Raw genomic sequence first — 19811 nt, 5'->3', positions numbered from 1 at the left:
TAAATAAAGAAACATTCAATTGTGATAAAAGTAAAACACAATGGAGTACAAGATCAACATCAGTTTATAAGGCAGGATCAAGCTCGGTGCGTTCATACGACCACAAAAGATAGACATTCGACATAAAGTTCGATACCAAAAGCAAAAACACATAAGAGGTAATAAGAACAGGAATATATTAAAAAGAGCCAACTACGGAGCCATTATCACTAAGCAAACTAATAAGTCGCGTAATCCATCTGCCTTGTCGATGTACTTCATAGGGACCACCTCACACAAATATGATACAAACAAACTGTGAGATATATGGAATTCAACGATTTCTATACTCAAGCATCAACCCTAGTATCTCGAACTTTAACAATAGGCTAATCAGAGACATTTTTAATAGTTACTCCTTTTAGTTTAAAACTATGAGAAATAACACGAATGGGAAAAAAATGAGGCAGAATTTCAGAACTACTCCAATAAAATAGCATTCAAATCTTCCAATGTATAGCTATTTTTTGTTGTTTGGCACATCGATTTAGTTGTATATACCAGAGGTCAATACATTTAAGAAATGAGGAGAAATGAAAGAGATGGTGAGTACTGACGAACATGCATGGTCAATGTCTAAAGATACTAATCACAATCAAAATTCCCTCTGGAGGTTAACTGATTATCACAAACACGTGGGAAAGAAGGTCGCAGCTCACCTACGTCATAGAGCTGGCATAAAAAGTAGGAGCTCGTCATTTCCTATTACTTCTGAAAAATTGTAAAGCAAACAAAAATTAATGTTTTGCGACTGGCCAGCAAGAATTAGAAAACAAATTCTTATAACCGAAGGTGCTCTGAACCCAAATCTTTTCTTCATAAACATGGAGAAACTCTCGTGAAGCACGGTATATAAAAAGATATTGTAAGAAAGAACACGAGATAGGAGCTAACAAAATTAAGTTTAGAATATATGCTAGCAAATCAATAATTGTGCAAAATTATTGTGGGCCAAATCAAATTCATATAGGCCACTAACTAAACTGCCAGGAACTAAACTCTTCTATTTTGACCAATTATTCCACATTAGTCTGAAGCTCTTGTTATTTCATTTATCCAAATTAGGACTGTCATTATTTAAACTGAATATGCTTAAAGCCTCTATCTGATTTAGCCAAAGCAGGAGAGCATCTAATATAAAAAGTTAGCGGGGATCGGCAGCGGTGGTCGCGTTCGGTCACCGGCAACCATGGAGACCCCCACGGACGCCTCTCTACGGGTCAGCAATGGGACCGACAGTATTATAAGAGCGTTTAGAAATACTTTACAGAGGGAATATTAAGCAAAGAGAACATTTTTCCCTCCAAAGACTAAAAGACACAGGCACCAAACAAAACAAACGAGCAAACATATTCTCAATTTTCACACAAAGAATAGCTAGAGAAGACTGGTTATACTCATTTATTTAAACTGAATATGCTTCAAGCCTCTATCTGATTTAGCCAAAGCAGGAGAGCATCTAATATGAAAAAATAGCGGGGGTCCAAAGAGAAGGGGGCGAATGGGAGCACGGAGAGGCAAGCCAACTGCCCTTGCTCACCTCATCGACGCGCGGACCAAGTACTGAAGCTAGTCAAAATTCGAAATAGTTGGCAGTGCACCATTCCAAATTAGTACCACCAACGACATCTAGTCTTTAATATGCACATATCCTTCCAACCTAGTACTATTAAGCAACTATAGTACTACTGTGAATTGAAAATCAAGGAATTATTAGAACGTAGAGGCTCTGTTCTTTTAAGGCACACGCAAGCAATAGGAAACATATTAAAAACATGACTACAAAACACACAGAGGCATATGATTAGGTAGAAATTCTAGTCCAGAGTATTCCTTTTCATGCAAGGCTACCAACCTGATCCATGACCCAGAAAGTCAGAGCTAAATGTATTTGTACACATACATAAGCAATAGATACAAAAGGATGAGCAGATTTACCTAAGAAACTATAGGCAGTGTAGTAAGGATGGAGGAATCTGAAACCATCGATGACACGAAAGCTGAAAGCGCATATCCAATCATATGCATACTGCAAGTCAAAAGTCAAAATTGACCCATTAGTTGGACAGCCAGGTGTACCTCAACTACAGGCGAACCGAGGGAAAAGAAAGCCGAGTCAAGGAAATTCGTTCTGGCTTGAGATTACATTAAAGCATACCATAGATCTACTAAGCATTGAGGAGGAAAGGCACTATATTTCCCAGGACAACATGGTTAAAAGATGGATGACAAAACATACTATAATTTTCAAGCAAATTTTTTGGCAGATAAAATAAATAACTTTCCAACTCCTAATCCTGTATTGTAGAAGAGCATAGGAAATAGCAAGTGATTAAGTATATTGATGAAGCATCAACAAAAACGCTATGTCTGACTAAACCAAAAGGCTACGACAACTCAGTTCACTCTAATAGAATATTAATAAAGTCTTAAAAAACAAAAGTCCAGGTTCCTTTTCTTTTCAGCTAACCACAAGCATCAAAACATATGTATACCAAAAAAGGCTAGCAGACAAACTTCAGTACTGAATCAACATATAGTGCCCAGATTTTCCCACATGTGCATACCATCAGAAACTGGAGAGTGCCTTTACCTGCATCATCTCCTAGTACCTCAAAGGCAGACACATGCCGAAGCAAACTGTATTGTATGAAAGTGAGAAACCTCAATCTACATGGTTCAGCTATCCATCCACAATTCAAACGGTGCAATCCCTTTGTGTATACAATTCTAACCAAATAAATTGTTTCACACTGAGGGACAAATTGAACCAATGTTGTAGCGAAGTATAAAATAAACACCGAGGGACAAAAGAAGAAGAACCATGTACCAAGCAACAGGAAATAGAGCTGGGCACTGTTTACCCTGTGAACATTGCAACACCACCACCAGTCAGCAGCTCCAAAAACACAGCGGACTCGGAGACTCGCTTCTAAGCTGAAACAAGCTGTGAAACAAAAGTGTGAGCCAGGAAACAAAATAAGGCGAACTAATAAATAGAGCTAGCCATATGCAGAAGCAATGAACCCTGCAATCGAGAAGTGCAGATAATCACGAAAGCAGAGAAGTAACATAAAAAACATATCTGAAAATGCCAAACAAAAACAAGTAGAGCAGATGGACATAGCAAGCTTGAGGTGCATCTAGGAGCACATGCCCAACACTCAGAAGCACAGAATGAAGTCCTATAGCATGGACACTGGAACTGATGAATCTCATACCCAAAAACCAGTAGCATTAATACAAAGACTTGGAATACTATCCGAACTTATGCCCAACTATAAGGGGGCACGTAGACAACCACATACCAGTATACATGCAAATAACTTCCAAAATAAACGTATGCCACAGGAAAAGTAAACTCCAACATATTACCAAAGAGACAATAAAAGCTCTGAACCAAAAAATCTAAGAAATGCTCAATTCAGTTTACTTAATAGTTACGAAATTAATTATTCTCGGTCAGGTGGTTCTGGTATACTTAAGAAAACACTTGTAGACTTCAAGTACAGATAAATACTCAAGCTACATGGAACTACAATCAACAACATAGTTCTATAATAACAAGTGATTCCAATTAAACACAAGTGCTCAGAACCATGGAACTGGAGCTTTATAAAATCATGCTACTAATTATCTTAGACACCAATTAAACTCATATGTTGACCATGGTCAACTGCGGTTTTATACACTCGTTAGAAATATTGGCCACTAAAAACATAATAGCATTAATACAGTCAACACATACCTCAAGTACTGAAGGACTGAGGCACTGATCATCTGTTTGACTCGTTTTCACTTCTGCATACGCTATTTTTATAAAGTGATCGAGCAGGGGTGCAGCATCGTCAAGCAGGGGCGGCGGCGACAGCCAGACCACCTTGAGCACCACGGTCCGGAAGCCAAGAGCATGAGCAGACCAAAATCAGAATGGATTAACCAGGAAACCCTAGACAAATCCCTAAAAAACAACAAAGCCCTTGATGAGCACATACACATCACAAAGGGAAAGACAAACAAGGGAGCAAATAATCACCTCAGCCATCTTAGAAGCCCACTCGGTGTGCTCCCTCTCCGGCCAACCCGCAAGACAGCCCCAACGCCACGCCACCATCCCAACCGTGAAACAGCCAGAGAAGCAAGGAAGATGGTAAGAAACAAGCGAAATAAAAGGTAGTGGGCTCCAATACAAACATTAACCAGCCTAAAGACGCTGTTATTAGAAACATGACACTGTGGTTTCTGCTGGTTTATCAACAAATTAAAACAAGCCATTGAACCGACAACTTGCTTACTCTTAACCAGATGAAATCAAGGACCAACAACAAACAATAAAAGTTAAGAACAACTTATATGCAATAAAGGTATGAGAGAGAAGAAATATTCACATAAGACGGCTATAAACACTGGAGCATAAATAAGCAACACCTTTAAATACAAATAAAAAGGGTTCAGGGTTCAATGCATAGTGGGCTCAGATTTGCCTTTCCTCGATCATATAATCTACCCCCGCCATCTCTTGTCACCAGATTAATCTGTTTATACAGTGGAGCTGCCCTGGTTATCACTCGATAAGAATGACCATCCAAGGACATCACATGATCAAAAAGGATTCTAGAGACAAGAGGGAGGACCCAACTTGATACCCACAGGTGCCTTGATTGCTCAAAGGCACACTTATTTCAGCCACAGCGAATCATCATCGCCCTAGCAAGGATGGCTTCCGACCGGTGGGGCACGTGCGAATAAAAAGGGGTCAGGGTTCAATGCATATGGGCTCAGATTTGCCTTTCCTCGATCATATAATCTACCCCCATCATCTCTTATCACCAGATCAATCTGTTTATACAGTGGAGCTGCCCTGGTTATCACTCAATAAGAGTGACCATCCAAAGGACAGAACAATAAGTATCACAGGATCAAAAAGGATTCTAGAGACAAGAGGGAGGACCCAACTTGATACCCACGGCTAATCATCATCGCCCTAGCAAGAATGGCTTCCGACCGATGGGGCACGTGAATCAAACACGGTGGCACGAGATATCTCATTTTGGGAGTAACTATTCATTCCAGCAGTAACTATTCATTCCAGCAGAAAGCCATGGGCACCGAAGTGGCCAAGGAGGTGAGGAGGTGATGTATAGCACATCTAGGAGCACCATCAGAGACGACCGGGGCAACGAGCAGGCAGGGAGAGAGGCGAGGCGGCAGGGAGAGGAAAGGGTGCGACGCGAGTGCAGGCCTACAGGGAGCGGAACATCAGCTATTTTTTCTTTCGGAGTATATAGGAACTATCAAACATATCATATAAGTGCAATCATCTTTGATAATATAAGAGAGCATAGAAATCACAGAGCTTGTTTAAGATATTTTGTCACATCAAGTAGTTTAGATAAGAAAAGCCTAACCCAGAATTACAAATAATTGGAGCGAGCGATAGATTTATTATTCTGATAATTTGGTAGTAACTATACATAAATAATTCATTTGCCAACAGTAAAAAATATGCGATTCATTATTTAGACAAAACAATATTTTTTGTATAGGGTCAGAAAGATATTTCAGCATTCAAATCAAGAAGGCTGAAATAATCTAAGAGTATTATCACTACAGAGCAACAATTTATAAACTCGCTGTCAGTCAAAAGTAATAATACATGGAAATCTATCTTGAAGTGCAAGAGTTCAATTTAGCAGATCTGACACACCAGACACGAATGTGCTTACCTGCTTTCCCAGGCGAGCCTAGTCAGCTCTCTTTTAGCTGCAATCAAAGATCAGATTTGTTAGGACATTCTTGTGGGCAAAATTTATCATCATGCAAGCAATGGGCCTATCTATTGGCTGCTTGTAGTGCCTAAGGTAAAATCGAAAGGCCTTTTACTGCCACCTTACATGAAGAGTTTCTATTCACACATGTGTACTACTATATGAACCTGCACATGCTGACTAATTAAACAACAAAAGCTACAGAGGTTGAAAGGATCGATATAGTTGACTAGAGGGGGGGGGTGAATAGGCAACTAACAATTTTTAGCTTTTCTTTACCAAATTAAACTTTGCATCAAAATAGGTTGTCTAGATATGCAACTAAGTGAGCAACCTATATGATGCAACGACAACAAGCACGCAAGCAAGTAAGAGATATAACACAAGTAAACTAGCTAAAGTAAAGGAACGAGATAACCAAGAGTGGAGCCGGTGAAGACAAGGATGTGTTACCGAAGTTCCTTCCTTTTAAGGGGAAGTACGTCTCCGTTGGAGCGGTGTGGAGGCACAATGCTCCCCAAGAAGCCACAAGGGCCACCGTATTCTCCTCACGCCCTCACACAATGCGAGATGCCGTGATTCCACTATTGGTGCCCTTGAAGGCGGCGACCGGACCTTTACAAACAAGGTTGGGGCAATCTCCACAACTTAATTGAAGGCTCCCAATGACACCACAAAGCTTCACCACAATGGACTATGGCTCCGCGGTGACCTCAACCATCTAGGGTGCTCAAACACCCAAGAGTAACAAGATCCGCTAGGGATAAGTGGGGGGAATCAAATTTCTCTTGGTGGAAGTGTAGATCGTGGCCTTCTCAACCAATCCCGAGCAAATCAACAAGTTTGATTGGCTAGGGAGAGAGATCGGGCGAAAATGGAGCTTGGAGCAACAATGGAGCTTTTGGGGGAAGAGGTAAGTCAACTTTGGGGAAGAAGACCCCTTTATATAGTGGGGGGGGGGACAAACCAACCGTTACCCCACTTCTGCCCCGAAGAGAGCGGTAGTACCGCTGTGCCAGCGGTACTACCGCTTGCCACTATAAGCGGTACTAGCGCTCCTCATCGCAGTACTACCGCTTGGCCCACAGCGGTACTACCGCGGTGGGAGGGCGGTACTACCGCACAGGAGCAGTACTACGACCCCCCACAGCCACGGCCAGTACCGTAAAACCCAACACGAAAAAGGAGCCCTTGAATCGAGGCGGTACTAGCACGAGACCACCGCGGTACTACGGCTTGGGGCCACTAGCGGTACTACTGCTCTGGAGCGGTACTACCGCTTATGGCACCCAAGCGGTACTACCGCTCCGTCCCGCGGTACTACCGCTGGGACCAGAGTTAGTACACACATGGGGGCTACTAGCGGTACTATTGCTCTGGGCGGTACTACCGCTCCAGAGCGGTACTACCGCTTGTAGCACCCAAGCGGTACTACCGCTCTGGCCCGCGGTACTACCGCTGGGACCAGAGAGGGCACAACAAGAAGAGAAACAAGCCCATCATCGAAACGGAAAGGCTTGGAGGGAGGGGCAAAGGAAGTGTACGTGATGATTCCGCCCTAGCCTTTCCAAAACGGACCCCCTCTTGATAGTACGATGATCCCTATGAAACTAGTCCACCAAACTAATCCGAAAGGACTACACCGTCTTTGCTTCAAGCTCCAAGGGGAGGAAATCGTCTCGTGCCAAAAGGATGAATCTCTGAAAAACACTCAACGCACACGATTAGTCCGCAAAAGCATTGTCATCAATCACCAAAACATCTTAGGGTTAAATATGCCCTTACAATCTCCCCCTTTTTGGTGGATTGATGACAATACGGGATTTGCACAACTGGGAAAAGACAAAGGACATAAGCAAACCCCAAATCTCTAAAATATAGACGGGCTCCCCCTAGATGTGTGCCATCAAGATAAGTGCTTTGAACTGCACGACACACATACTAGGATCAACACTCCCCCTGTATTTTAGAGACCAACAACCTAAGCGATACAAGATAGCAGGATATATAACATAATGAAGCATATAACTCATGAGATATCAAATGACTAGAGACAAAGATAAAGATATGATAACATAATGAAGCATATAACTCATGAGATATCAAATGACTAGAGACAAAGATAAAGATATGATAAGGATAGGGTAGCATATGTCTCACACCATATGACTCGAACTAAAGTCTCACTGAACACAAAGCCAAGCAAAGCACACAATGAAAGCACAAGTTAAAGACACACTCGCAACACAACGACGCAAATCCCTAAACTCTCTCCCCCTTTGGCATCGAGACACCAAAAGGGGCAAAGAGCTAACCTACGGCTCCAGGTGAGAGCATGTTGAGGATCTCGAACATCAGGACTCTGCGTGATCATCTGCACTGCCGTCCTCACCCGGAAACTGCTCGGCATCTGAGTCGGTCCACGGACAGTGCTGCTGGATCCACTCCTCCTCCTCAGTAATCTGACCCTCAGAGCCGCTGGTGACTGTCGCACCCATCTGACGCATCAGCTCCTTGTGACGTCCTCTTGCCTTCTTCTCAGCCACATGAGTCATGTACTGACCATGAGACTCCATGCAGAACAGCTTCTTCATCTTGCGTTTGAGCTTCTTTGCCCAAGAGGGCTCTGCTGCAGAAGGCTCTGTCCCAGGAGGCACATAATCCTCATCATCATCACCGGCATCAGCCTCGTCCTCGGTCTCCATGGCAGCAGCAGAAGATGGAGCTCCAGATCTACCCCAATTATCCTTCTTCCTCAGACGCTTGATCTCATGAGAGACCAACTCTCCAGTTTCCAGCTGCTCCTCAGGATAGGTATGTCTCCAGGCCCTCTCAATAAGCAACATGATGAACGGGCCATAAATTGGGCACTTGCGCTCAAAAACAGCCGCCAGAAGCTCAGACCACATGACATGAGAGATGTCCAGGGACTCGCCGGTGTTTGCGTCCTTCTCACGCTGGCAGAAGAGAAGCATGTCCACAAGGTAAGAGTGTACCATGTCCAGATTCCCAATACGAGGGAAGAGAGTCTCGCGGAAGATACGGTGAAGGATGTCCAGATAGGTAGACAACTCATAGGTTTCCTTCCTGGTCTCAGGGTGGACCTTCCGAGTACAGTAGGGCCAGAGGGCTTGCTTGTGAGTGGAGGTGACATTTTGGTGAGGACGAAAACCAACTGGAGTCTCGAGCCCTTGATCTTCCACCTCAAGCAGCCCCATGAAGGCCTACCACTTGATAGCTAGCACCTTCCCATTTGTCATCCAAGTCAGAGTCCTGTCTGCATCAGTTCCTAGGTGAACAGTGGCAAAGAACTGTGCCAGCAAATCTGCATCAAAGTCCTTGTTGAACTGCATGATCATGAGAATGTTCAACTGAGAGCACATCTGTAGGGCATCACCAAAGTACTCAAGGTCCTTCTCCATAGCATCCGTGTTGATGGAATGAACATTGACAAAGAGATTCTTCTTAGCCTTGATCACATCAAAGTATGTGGCATACTGAAACCGGTTCCAGAATGGGCGATTGACAAGATTGGGTTCTTGGTCTTCCTCATAGGGGTTGCGCCGACGCCTGTCCCAGAATTCCTTGCTAGACATCTCAGTCACTTTCTTGCCACTTGGCTTCGGTCGGCTGGCAATCTTCTTCTTGCGAGGAGGATTAGCACTTGAGGAAGCACCCCCTGCCGGCTGTGGAGCACTGGAAGAACCACCTGCAGTCTCAGATGAGCGGTACCGCTTCGACGTTGAACGCCCGGGGTTGACACGGCGGACTTGCTGCTCAGGATGTTCATCACCTAGAACCAAACACACGGACACAAGAAACAACAAGAAGGAACGATCAAAACCAAATAAACACAACAAATATGGATCAACATGTGGTAGGAAACAATGGAACTGGGCATCCAGCGGTAGTACCGTGCCTGCTCAGCGGTAGTACCGCCCAGCGCAACTCAAACCAGACTCAACACATATGGTGCAAAACGAAAGACGGCAAACAATGGCAAGAAGACCAACAAGAGCACTAGCAAGAGAACAAGAATCACACGCCTCTATACGAGAGGGCGGTGGCCGAGGCCACCTATGTTTGAGTCACTTGGTATGGCACCACGAAGAATTATCCTTGGGCCCATGACCAAAGCTCGTCTTTGAAGCACAAGTACCATAAAAAATGGCTAATGTGAAAGAGTGAGATCAGTTTATGCATTGTGGGGGGAGGGAAAGTTCATTGAGAGAGCAACACTCCCCCTACGTCCATGCCTACACCTAGACAAGAATGCACAATGAATGTGAGGGGTGTGCAAAGGTTCAAACCACATTGCTCGAATCAATGATATTTAGCTCATGCCTTAACTCGCGAAATCTTGCTTCATCCAATGGCTTCGTGAAAATATCTGCAAGGTTATCATGAGTGTTGACATAGTTGAGCTCGATCTCCCCTCGCCTAATATGATCCTGGATGAAGTGATACCGAATCTCAATATGCTTTGTCTTGAAGTGTTGCACCGGGTTGAGAGAAATCTTGATAGCACTTTCATTGTCACACCAAAGAGGCACTTTGTCACAAATGACACCGTAATCCTTTAAAGTTTGCCTCATCCATAAGAGTTGTGCACAACAACTTCCGGCCGCCACATACTCCGCTTCGGTGGACGAGAGAGATACACAACTTTGCTTTTTAGAAGACCAACTTACCAAAGAGCAACCAAGAAATTGGCACCCTCCGGAAGTGGACTTCCTATCCACTTTGTCTCCCGCCCAATCGGAGTCCGAATAACCTACAAGCTTGAAGTTTGATCCTCTTGGGTGCCATAGGCCAAAGTTTGGGGTATGAGCCAAATATCAAAAGATTCGCTTGACCGCCACAAAGTGGCTTTCCTTAGGTGCGGCTTCAAACCGTGCACATATTCCCACACTCAACATGATATCCGGTCTAGATGCACAAAGGTAAAGCAAGGATCCAATCATAGAGCGATATACCTTTTGATCCACCGCTTTACCATTGGGATCAATGTCAAGTTGGCACTTGGTGGGCATTGGAGTGGAAGCCGGCTTGACATCACTTAGCTTGAATCTCTTTAGCATGTCTTGAGTGTATTTGGCTTGGTTGATGAAGGTTCCTTCTCTTCTTTGTTTGATTTCGAATCCAAGAAAGAACTTCAACTCTCCCATCATAGACATCTTAAACTTTGAGGTCATGAGAGCGGCAAATTCTTCATTGAAGGCTTTGTTAGGGGAACCAAAAATAATATCATCAACATATAGTTGGCACACAAACAACTCCCCTTTGACCTTCTTAGTGAAAAGAGTGGGGTCGATTTTCCCGATTTCGAATCCACGATCTTGTAACAACTCCGTAATATGCTCATACCACGCACGTGGGGCTTGTTTAAGGTCATAGAGCGCCTTATGGAGTTGATACACATGATCGGGGAAATAGGGATCTTCGAACCCGGGGGGTTGTTTGACATATACCAACTCATTTATGAGACCATTAAGAAAAGCATGTGTCACATCCATTTGTTGCAATGTGAAATTATGATGAGAAGCATAGGCAATCAACAAACGAATAGATTCAAGGCGAGCGACGGGGGCAAAGGTTTCACCGTAGTCGATACCCTCGACTTGGGAGTAGCCTTGTGCCACCAAACAAGCCTTGTTGCGAACAATGATTCCATGAGCGTCTTGCTTGTTCTTGAATATCCACTTGGTTCCAATGACATTATGATTCCCGGTTGGCCTTGGCACTAACTTCCACACTTGGTTATGTTTGAAGTTGTTGAGTTCTTCAAGCATGGCATTGAGCCAATCCGGGTCCTCAAGCGCTTCATAAACCTTTTGGGGTTCGACACAAGAAACAAACGCATGATGTTCACAATAGTTTGCTAATTGTCTACGAGTGCTTACCCCCTTTCTTAGGCTTCCAACCACATTCTCCATGAGATGACCTTTGGTGGTGAGCTTGGAAGCGATCTTAGCGGCACGACGCTCCAATTCCTCCTCGGAAGTGAAGTGAGGAGGGGTTACTTGATCATCTTGAGCGTCGTCTTGAGCTTGTTCTTGATCTTGAACTAGCTCGAGGGAAAGAACTTGACCTTGGGCATCATTTGGTGGATCACCACCATCTTGAGGTTGATCTTGCCCTTGATCTTGTTCATGAGGTTGAGGGCCTTCACTTTGTTCTTCGGAAGCGTGTGGGTCTTGGGTTGGTGATGGCTCCACTTGAGTGGAGCATTGTCCTTCTCCTTCGTCCACAAGGGGTTCCTCAATGGGTAGGACATATCCAATACCCATTCTTCTTATGGCTTGGGGAGGAATTTCATCACCTACATCACAAGTACCACTTTGCTCCACTTGGGAGCCGTTATTTTCATCAAACTCCACGTTACACGTCTCCTCAATAAGTCCCGTGGACTTATTGAGAACACGGTAAGCATGGGAGTTTGTAGCATAACCAACAAATATGCCCTCATGAGCTCTAGTCTCAAATTTAGACAAACGAACACCTTTCTTGAGAATGAAACACTTACACCCGAACACCCGAAAGTACTTGAGGTTGGGCTTGTTACCGGTGAGGATCTCATATGGAGTCTTGTTCAAGCCTTTGCAAAGATAGAGCCGATTTGAAGCATGACACGCGGTGTTGATGGCTTTGGCCCAAAAGTTGTATGGAGACTTGAACTCCGCCATCATGGTCCTTGCCGCATCCATCAACGTCCGGTTCTTCCTCTCCGCAACACCATTTTGTTGAGGGGTGTAAGGTGCGGAATATTGATGCTTGATCCCCTCATCACTGAGAAACTCATCCAAGGTGTAGTTCTTGAACTCGGTGCCGTTGTCACTTCTTATTGTCAAGATCTTTGCATTGTGTTGACGTTGGGCTTCATTTGCAAAGTCAATGACGGTTTGTTGGGTCTCACTTTTCCTCTTGAAGAAATACACCCACGTGTATCTAGAATAGTCATCCACGATTACCAAGCAATACTTTCTACCCCCAAGACTATCAAAGGATGGAGGCCCAAAGAGATCCAAATGAAGGAGCTCCAACGGCCTCTTCGAGTAAATAGGAGTCGTGGGAGGGTGAGCCTTCTCATGAAGCTTTCCTTCGATACAAGCACTGCAAGCACGATCTTTGGCAAAACTAACGTTCGTTAGTCCACGGACATGGTCCCCCTTGAGAATACTTTGCAAAGATCTCATATTGACATGGGCTAAACGGCGATGCCAAAGCCATCCCACGTCAACTTTAGCCATTAGGCATGTCGCGGTCTTAGTGGGTCGCTCCGAAAAGTTAATCACATAGAGACCGTTCTCGACATGCCCAACAAAGGCTACCTTAAGAGTCTTGCTCCACAAGAGGGCCACGGTATCAATATCAAAGAAGGTGGCAAAGCCCATGATAGCAAGTTGACGAACGGAAAGTAAATTGTATGCAAGGGACTCAACTAGCATGACCTTCTCGATCGTGAGATCATGAGAAATGACAACTTTGCCGAGTCCCAATACCTTAGAAGACGAGGCATCACCCCACTCGACATTGGTGGGCATAGATGGAATCTTGTGCACGTCCACCACCAAGTCCTTGCTTCCGGTCATATGATTTGTAGCTCCACTATCGAGCAACCATGATCCCCCACCGGAAGCAAACACCTACAAGAGATCAATGCTTGGTTTTAGGTACCCATTTTGTAATGGGTCCTTTGATGTTAGCAACAAGGGTCTTAGGAACCCAAATAGACCATTCAATGTACTCATGAGGAGAACCAACAAATTTGGCATAAACATGCCCATCACTAGCACGGCATAACACATAAGAAGGATTAAAGTCGCCGGCTTTGTTGGAAGGAGTGGCATTGCTCTTCTTGACACCGCCACCCTTCGCATTGTTCTTCTTCTCCTTGGAAGCACCCTCTCCCTCCTTCACAAAAGTTTGCTTGAGAGGAGGAGGTCGCTTGGTCTTGTCATTCTTCTTCTTGTTCTTGGGATTGGGTGCGAACCCAATCCCCTCCTTGGCCACAACTTCCTTTTGATTGCTCAAGAGGTCGTTGAGGTTCTTCTCACCTTGTATGCATGACACAAGGCCTTTCTCAAGTTGCTCCTTCAACTTAGCATTCTCCTCAACAAGATGCACATGCTCACAACACGGGTTAGTAGCATTTGCATTATCAATTAACACCATATGAGGAAAGGTGGCTTTCTCCTTTGTTAGCTTCACTTGGAGTTGATCATGAGACTCCTTGAGGCTAGCATGAACACCCTTCAAGACTTTGTGAGCCTTGTCGAGAATGCCAAACTCCTCTTTGAGTCTAGCAAGATCAACCCCAAGTTTTGTCTTCTCGGAGTTTAGCACACGAGACACAACAAGAGCATGATCAAGATCTTTCTTTAACTTAGCATGATCATCGTTGTATGACTCCTCAAGAGCCAAACGAAGACCACGCTCTTCGTCAAGAGCATTGGAAAGATCCGAAATCTCATCGGCATATTCACGACTATGCCCCTCCATCTTAGAGATGGTATCTTCGTGAGCCTCGATCATGTCATTGGCTTCACCAAGTTGTTCCAAGAGAGCAACGAAGTGCTTCTTGGATTTACCCTTGAGTTTACCCATAAAGATCTAAAACTCATTTTCCTCCACATTTGTCCCCTCATGTTCATCAATGCTATCCGTCGAAGAAGGATGATTAATGATGGTAGTTTTGATGTTGGAGGTTACCTTATTGGTGGCTTTAGCCATGAGGCACTTGGCGGTGATGTTCTCATTGGGTGCGTCGAAGAGAGACACCCGTGGAGTCTTCGCAATGGCAACGGAGGCCATGGCAACCGACTCACTATCTTCATCATCGTCATCATCCTCATTGTACTCTTCTTGAACCACCAACGCCTTGGGAGGAGTCTTCTTGGTGAAGTTGCTCTTGTTGGGGAACGACTTGGCCTTGTCTTTTCTAATGAGCTTGCCACCATTGTCTTCCCTCTTCTCGTAAGGACACTCCGCAACAAAGTGGCTCACATTGCCACAATTGAAGCAAGTCCTCATCCGCTGCTTGCCCTTTGCGCCACTTGAGTTGCTTTTGTTGAAGTTTGGCCTCGTGTTCTTCTTGCTGCAAAATTGCCTTGAAGCAAGAGCCATGTGTTCATGATAGGCATACTTCGTATCTTCGAGGTTGCCCTCCTCTTCTTCCTCTTCATCCTCTTCCTCCATACTAACCTTGGCCTTTAGAGAAAGGTTGGGCTTCTTAACTCTTTGAGAGCGAAGAACCGCATTGTCGGCGGTCTTGTCCAAGATGCTCATAGCCACAAACTCATCTAACACTTCACTTGAGGACAAGGTGTGAAAGTCCGGCTTTTGACGAATTACGGAGGACATGGCTTTGTGGTAGGGCATCATTGCCTTGAGGAACTTGCGCTTGATCCAATTGTCATCCGTGTCCTTACTTCCATGATCTCGGAGCGAGACCACGAGTTTGGTTACTCTCCGAAAAAGCTCACGAGGTTCTTCATCTTCTTTCATTGCAAACTCGTCGGCTTCATCTTGCACCACTTCATAGTTGGAGCGTTGAATGCTTGCGCTTCCCCGATAAAGGGAAACAACTTGGAGCCACGCATCTTTGGCCACGGTGTAAGGCCGGAGATGAGGAAGATCTTCGGGTGGGATGGCTTCTTGGATGATGAAGAGAGCATTTTCATTGAATTGATGATCCACAACTTCTCTAGGAGTGAAGTTACTTCGGTCATGCGGATAAAAGCCTTCTTCAATGATTCTCCAAAGGTTAGTGTTCACATGATTTAAATGACGCTTAAAACGATAGACCCAAGAATCAAAATCTACATTCTTCTCAATCTTAGGGGCCGGGCCGGCATGATTCAAATGAGTGGAAGGGAGCGGTCCACCATAGACAGGTGGAGGTTCCACATGGGCAAAGATGCCAGTCCCATTTTTATCACTAGAACAAGGAGCCTTCTCGCTCGAAGCTTCCCCCTTGTCGGAGGTAGCATCCGTCACCTTGTTAGCGGGATCACCAACTTTCAACGGTGCGGTGGTAAGTTTAAGCCCTTCTAAGAATTTATTCAACATGCTTTCGACCTTGGTCGTCATGGAGGTTTTCAATGTGTCCAACGCCACATTGAATTCCTCACGAGAGACTGCGGTTCCCCCATCTCCCGTAGACGAGACTGGATTCTCACCGGAGTGCTCCTCCGCACCGTCTACGACGTCAACCATACTCTTTGGACGGTAAAGTCCTTAATAAAGAGACGAGGCTCTGATACCAATTGAAAGGATCGATATAGTTGACTAGGGGGGGTGAATAGGCAACTAACAATTTTTAGCTTTTCTTTACCAAATTAAACTTTGCATCAAAATAGGTTGTCTAGATATGCAACTAAGTGAGCAACCTATATGATGCAACGACAACAAGCACGCAAGCAAGTAAGAGATATAACACAAGTAAACTAGCTAAAGTAAAGGAACGAGATAACCAAGAGTGGAGCCGGTGAAGACGAGGATGTGTTACCGAAGTTCCTTCCTTTTGAGGGGAAGTACGTCTCCGTTGGAGCGGTGTGGAGGCACAATGCTCCCCAAGAAGCCACAAGGGCCACCGTATTCTCCTCGCCCTCACACAATGCGAGATGCCGTGATTCCACTATTGGTGCCCTTGAAGGCGGCGATCGGACCTTTACAAACAAGGTTGGGGCAATCTCCACAACTTAATTGGAGGCTCCCAACGACACCACAAAGCTTCACCACAATGGACTATGGCTCCGCGGTGACCTCAACCGTCTAGGGTGCTCAAACACCCAAGAGTAACAAGATCCGCTAGGGATAAGTGGGGGAAATCAAATTTCTCTTGGTGGAAGTGTAGATAGTGGCCTTCTCAACCAATCCCGAGCAAATCAACAAGTTTGATTGGCTAGGGAGAGAGATCGGGCGAAAATGGAGCTTGGAGCAACAATTGAGCTTTTGGGGGAAGAGGTAAGTCAACTTTGGGGAAGAAGACCCCTTTATATAGTGGGGGGGGGGGGGACAAACCAACCGTTACCCCACTTCTGCCCCGAAGAGAGCGGTAGTACCGCTGTGCCAGCGGTACTACCGCTTGCCACTATAAGCGGTACTACCGCTCTTCATCGCGGTACTACCGCTTGGCCCACAGCGGTACTACCGCGGTGGGAGGGCGGTACTACCGCACAGGAGCGGTACTACGGCCCCCCACAGCCGCGGCCAGTACCGTAAAACCCGACACGAAAAAGGAGCCCTTGAATCGAGGCGGTACTAGCACGAGACCACCGCGGTACTACGGCTTGGGGCCACTAGCGGTACTACTGCTCTAGAGCGGTACTACCGCTCCAAGAGCGGTACTACCGCTTATGGCACCCAAGCGGTACTACCGCTCCGTCCCGCGGTACTATCGCTGGGACCAGAGTTAGTACACACATGGGGGCTACTAGCGGTACTACTGCTCTGGGCGGTACTACCGCTCCAGAGCGGTACTACCGCTTGTAGCACCCAAGCGGTACTACCGCTCTGGCCCGCGGTACTACCGCTGGGACCAGAGAGGGCACAACAAGAAGAGAAACAAGCCCATCATCGAAACGGAAAGGCTCGGAGGGAGGGGCAAAGGAAGTGTACGTGATGATTCCGCCCTAGCCTTTCCAAAACGGACCCCCTCTTGATAGTACGGTGATCCCTATGAAACTAGTCCACCAAACTAATCCGAAAGGACTACACCGTCTTCGCTTCAAGCTCCGAGGGGAGGAAATCGTCTCGTGCCAAAAGGATGAATCTCTGAAAAACACTCAACGCACACGATTAGTCTGCAAAAGCATTGTCATCAATCACCAAAACATTTTAGGGATAAATATGCCTTTACAGAGGTGAACTGACCTTTCTCTAATCAGACTCTCTGGACAAACCAAGAAGCACAGATAAATACGCTGCTGGGCAGAACACATAATCTAGTACGGTATAACACTGACTAAGCCTAGGTTTGTGGCCGGAAGGAGAGACCAGAAAGCTATATAAAGCACACGCCCAAAGGAACTAAAACTGAGCTGAGCATTGACTGAATAGGTAGCAAAGACACATATATCCTTCCATACAAAAACCAAAGGAGGTATAATCACTAAATTAGAAATCTAATTAACTTAGTAAAGAAACCTAAATTAAGCAGCCTCACTCAAATGGACAACAGTAAATTGAAGCCTACATGCCTCAATATCACAACAGAGGACGAGCAGGACCAACCGACAAACCAGCAGGCTATTGGTATAAAGCCAAAAAATAAATAGTAAACAAAACAAAGAAAAGAACAAAAGCACCCAGAATCATGTGCAAATGAACAAAAAAACCTAGGGCCTAGCACGATCCAGACAAGGAACAAGAAGCACCCATCTATAATTCAGGAATTAAGGAAGATAGGACACCACATAAATCCAACCAGGGAATAATACCCTTTGCCTCTCATTGGCCAGCCTGCACACAATAGACCGAATCTAGCAGCGTACTCATATAGAAAAGACAAGGAATATACACAAATGTAACCCTAGGTCTGGAAAGAAGAGAAGCACAAAGAAGGAGAGGAAAAGCAGTCGACCTGTACATCCCTGGATGAAGCTAGACACAGCAGGCTGGCCCAGATCGAGGGACGAACTGACGAGAAGAACGAGCACCTGCAAACGATGGATCAATCCGCAGCAAAATCAGAGACAAAATCACGGTTAAGCTGCAGGGAATGACCAAGAACGGGGCAAAATAAATGCCTACCCACAAATTGATGAACGCACCATCAGATCTAGTGCAACGACGGCCAGAATAAGGAACACCGGCGTCGCACAGCGAATCCATCACATTTGACGCAGCAGGCTGGCACTGATCGAGCGACGAACTGACGACAAGAACGAGGGGGCCATCTTCTTCCTCCCCCATAGCCTCACGTTCCTCTCCCCGTTGCTCCCCCATCGAGCTCGAGCTCGTCCATGGCCGCCGCGGCGGGCGGGGCCGCGGTCATCGGCCATGGCCATGGCCATGGCGAGCGGGACGGGCGGGGCAGCCCCTTGCTCTCCAGTCCAGCTCGAGCTCGTCCATGGCGGCCGCGGCGGGCAGGGCGGGACGGCGGGGCCGCGCCCATCGTCCCCGAGGAGGTTGACCCGCGGCGCCCACGCCTCCAGCAACCGCGACGCGAATCCGCGGAGGCGCGCCCACAACCGGCGACGCCCTCTGGTGGCGATGCGCGTGGCGGCCGTGGACGGGGAGGATGGCCAGCGAGGAGTGGCGGCTAGGGTTCAATCGCGGACGGGGCGAGTGGGCGCCTGGGAGAAGACGTGGTGCGGGGTCGCGCGGAGGAGAGGAGGTAGGCGGCGACGCGCGAGAAAGGGAGCGAGGCGGCTAGGGTTTCACCACGGGCGCCGCCTCCTTTTTATACCCCTGTTGATGAAATGACGGAAATGCCCTTGGTGGGGCAGCGGAATTACGCGCAGTGGCACGAGACGACGGTAACTATTCATTGTAGCAATGTTAGTTTTTGATCCGACGGCCAGTATCTTCCAGGAGCGACATCCAATGGTCCAGAACGCATCAAAAATCCGATCTGACGGTCATGAATCGCTGAACTCTGAGGACTCTCATGTTCTACCAACTAACTTATATGTGGATTCCTGCCACTCTCAGCCACATCTCGAATCCTCCAGAGTTTCGACTGGCGCCCCTCGCCGCCGGGCATGGAGGTCCCCCAGACACACAGTTCGTTTTCTTCTCCGGTGACGCACGGGCGGTGGAGGTGTCGCCACGTGCGCCGCGGCCTCGGTCGGAGGTGTAGGTGCGAGTAGAGGGCGCGCTCGGTGGGCGGCATGGCGAGGCAGAAGGTGGAGAGGGAGTGGGCGGCCATGCCGCGGCGGAGCAGGAAGCCTCGATGGTGTGCGACGTCGGGAGGGAGTTCGAGAGAGGCGGAGAGCACGGGGGAGACGAGGTCATGGGTCACCGGCAGCATACGGTGGCATAAGGCGAGGAAGGGAG

At 46.4% G+C, this 19811-nt stretch overlaps 1 long non-coding RNA gene across 2 annotated transcripts; it reads right to left on the bottom strand.

Annotated features, from left to right (window-relative positions):
- Nucleotides 1-639: 639 nt before the first annotated feature.
- Nucleotides 640-4151, bottom strand: LOC123141224 (uncharacterized). 2 transcript variants are annotated; one of them, XR_006470207.1, is made up of 4 exons: nt 4076-4151; nt 3920-4000; nt 1978-2068; nt 640-750 (listed from the first exon to the last, which is right to left on the bottom strand). It is a non-coding gene; the product is annotated as an uncharacterized lncRNA (long non-coding RNA). The 2 variants fall into 2 exon arrangements; XR_006470208.1 differs by lacking the exon at nt 640-750 and having other exon boundaries at nt 1825-2068.
- Between the last annotated feature and the right edge of the window lie 15660 nt (nt 4152-19811).

The sequence above is a fragment of the Triticum aestivum genome, chromosome 6D (genome assembly GCF_018294505.1).
Source record: "Triticum aestivum cultivar Chinese Spring chromosome 6D, IWGSC CS RefSeq v2.1, whole genome shotgun sequence".
Taxonomy (NCBI): Eukaryota; Viridiplantae; Streptophyta; class Magnoliopsida; order Poales; family Poaceae; genus Triticum; species Triticum aestivum.
This window is presented reverse-complemented; position numbering and strand designations above follow the sequence as displayed.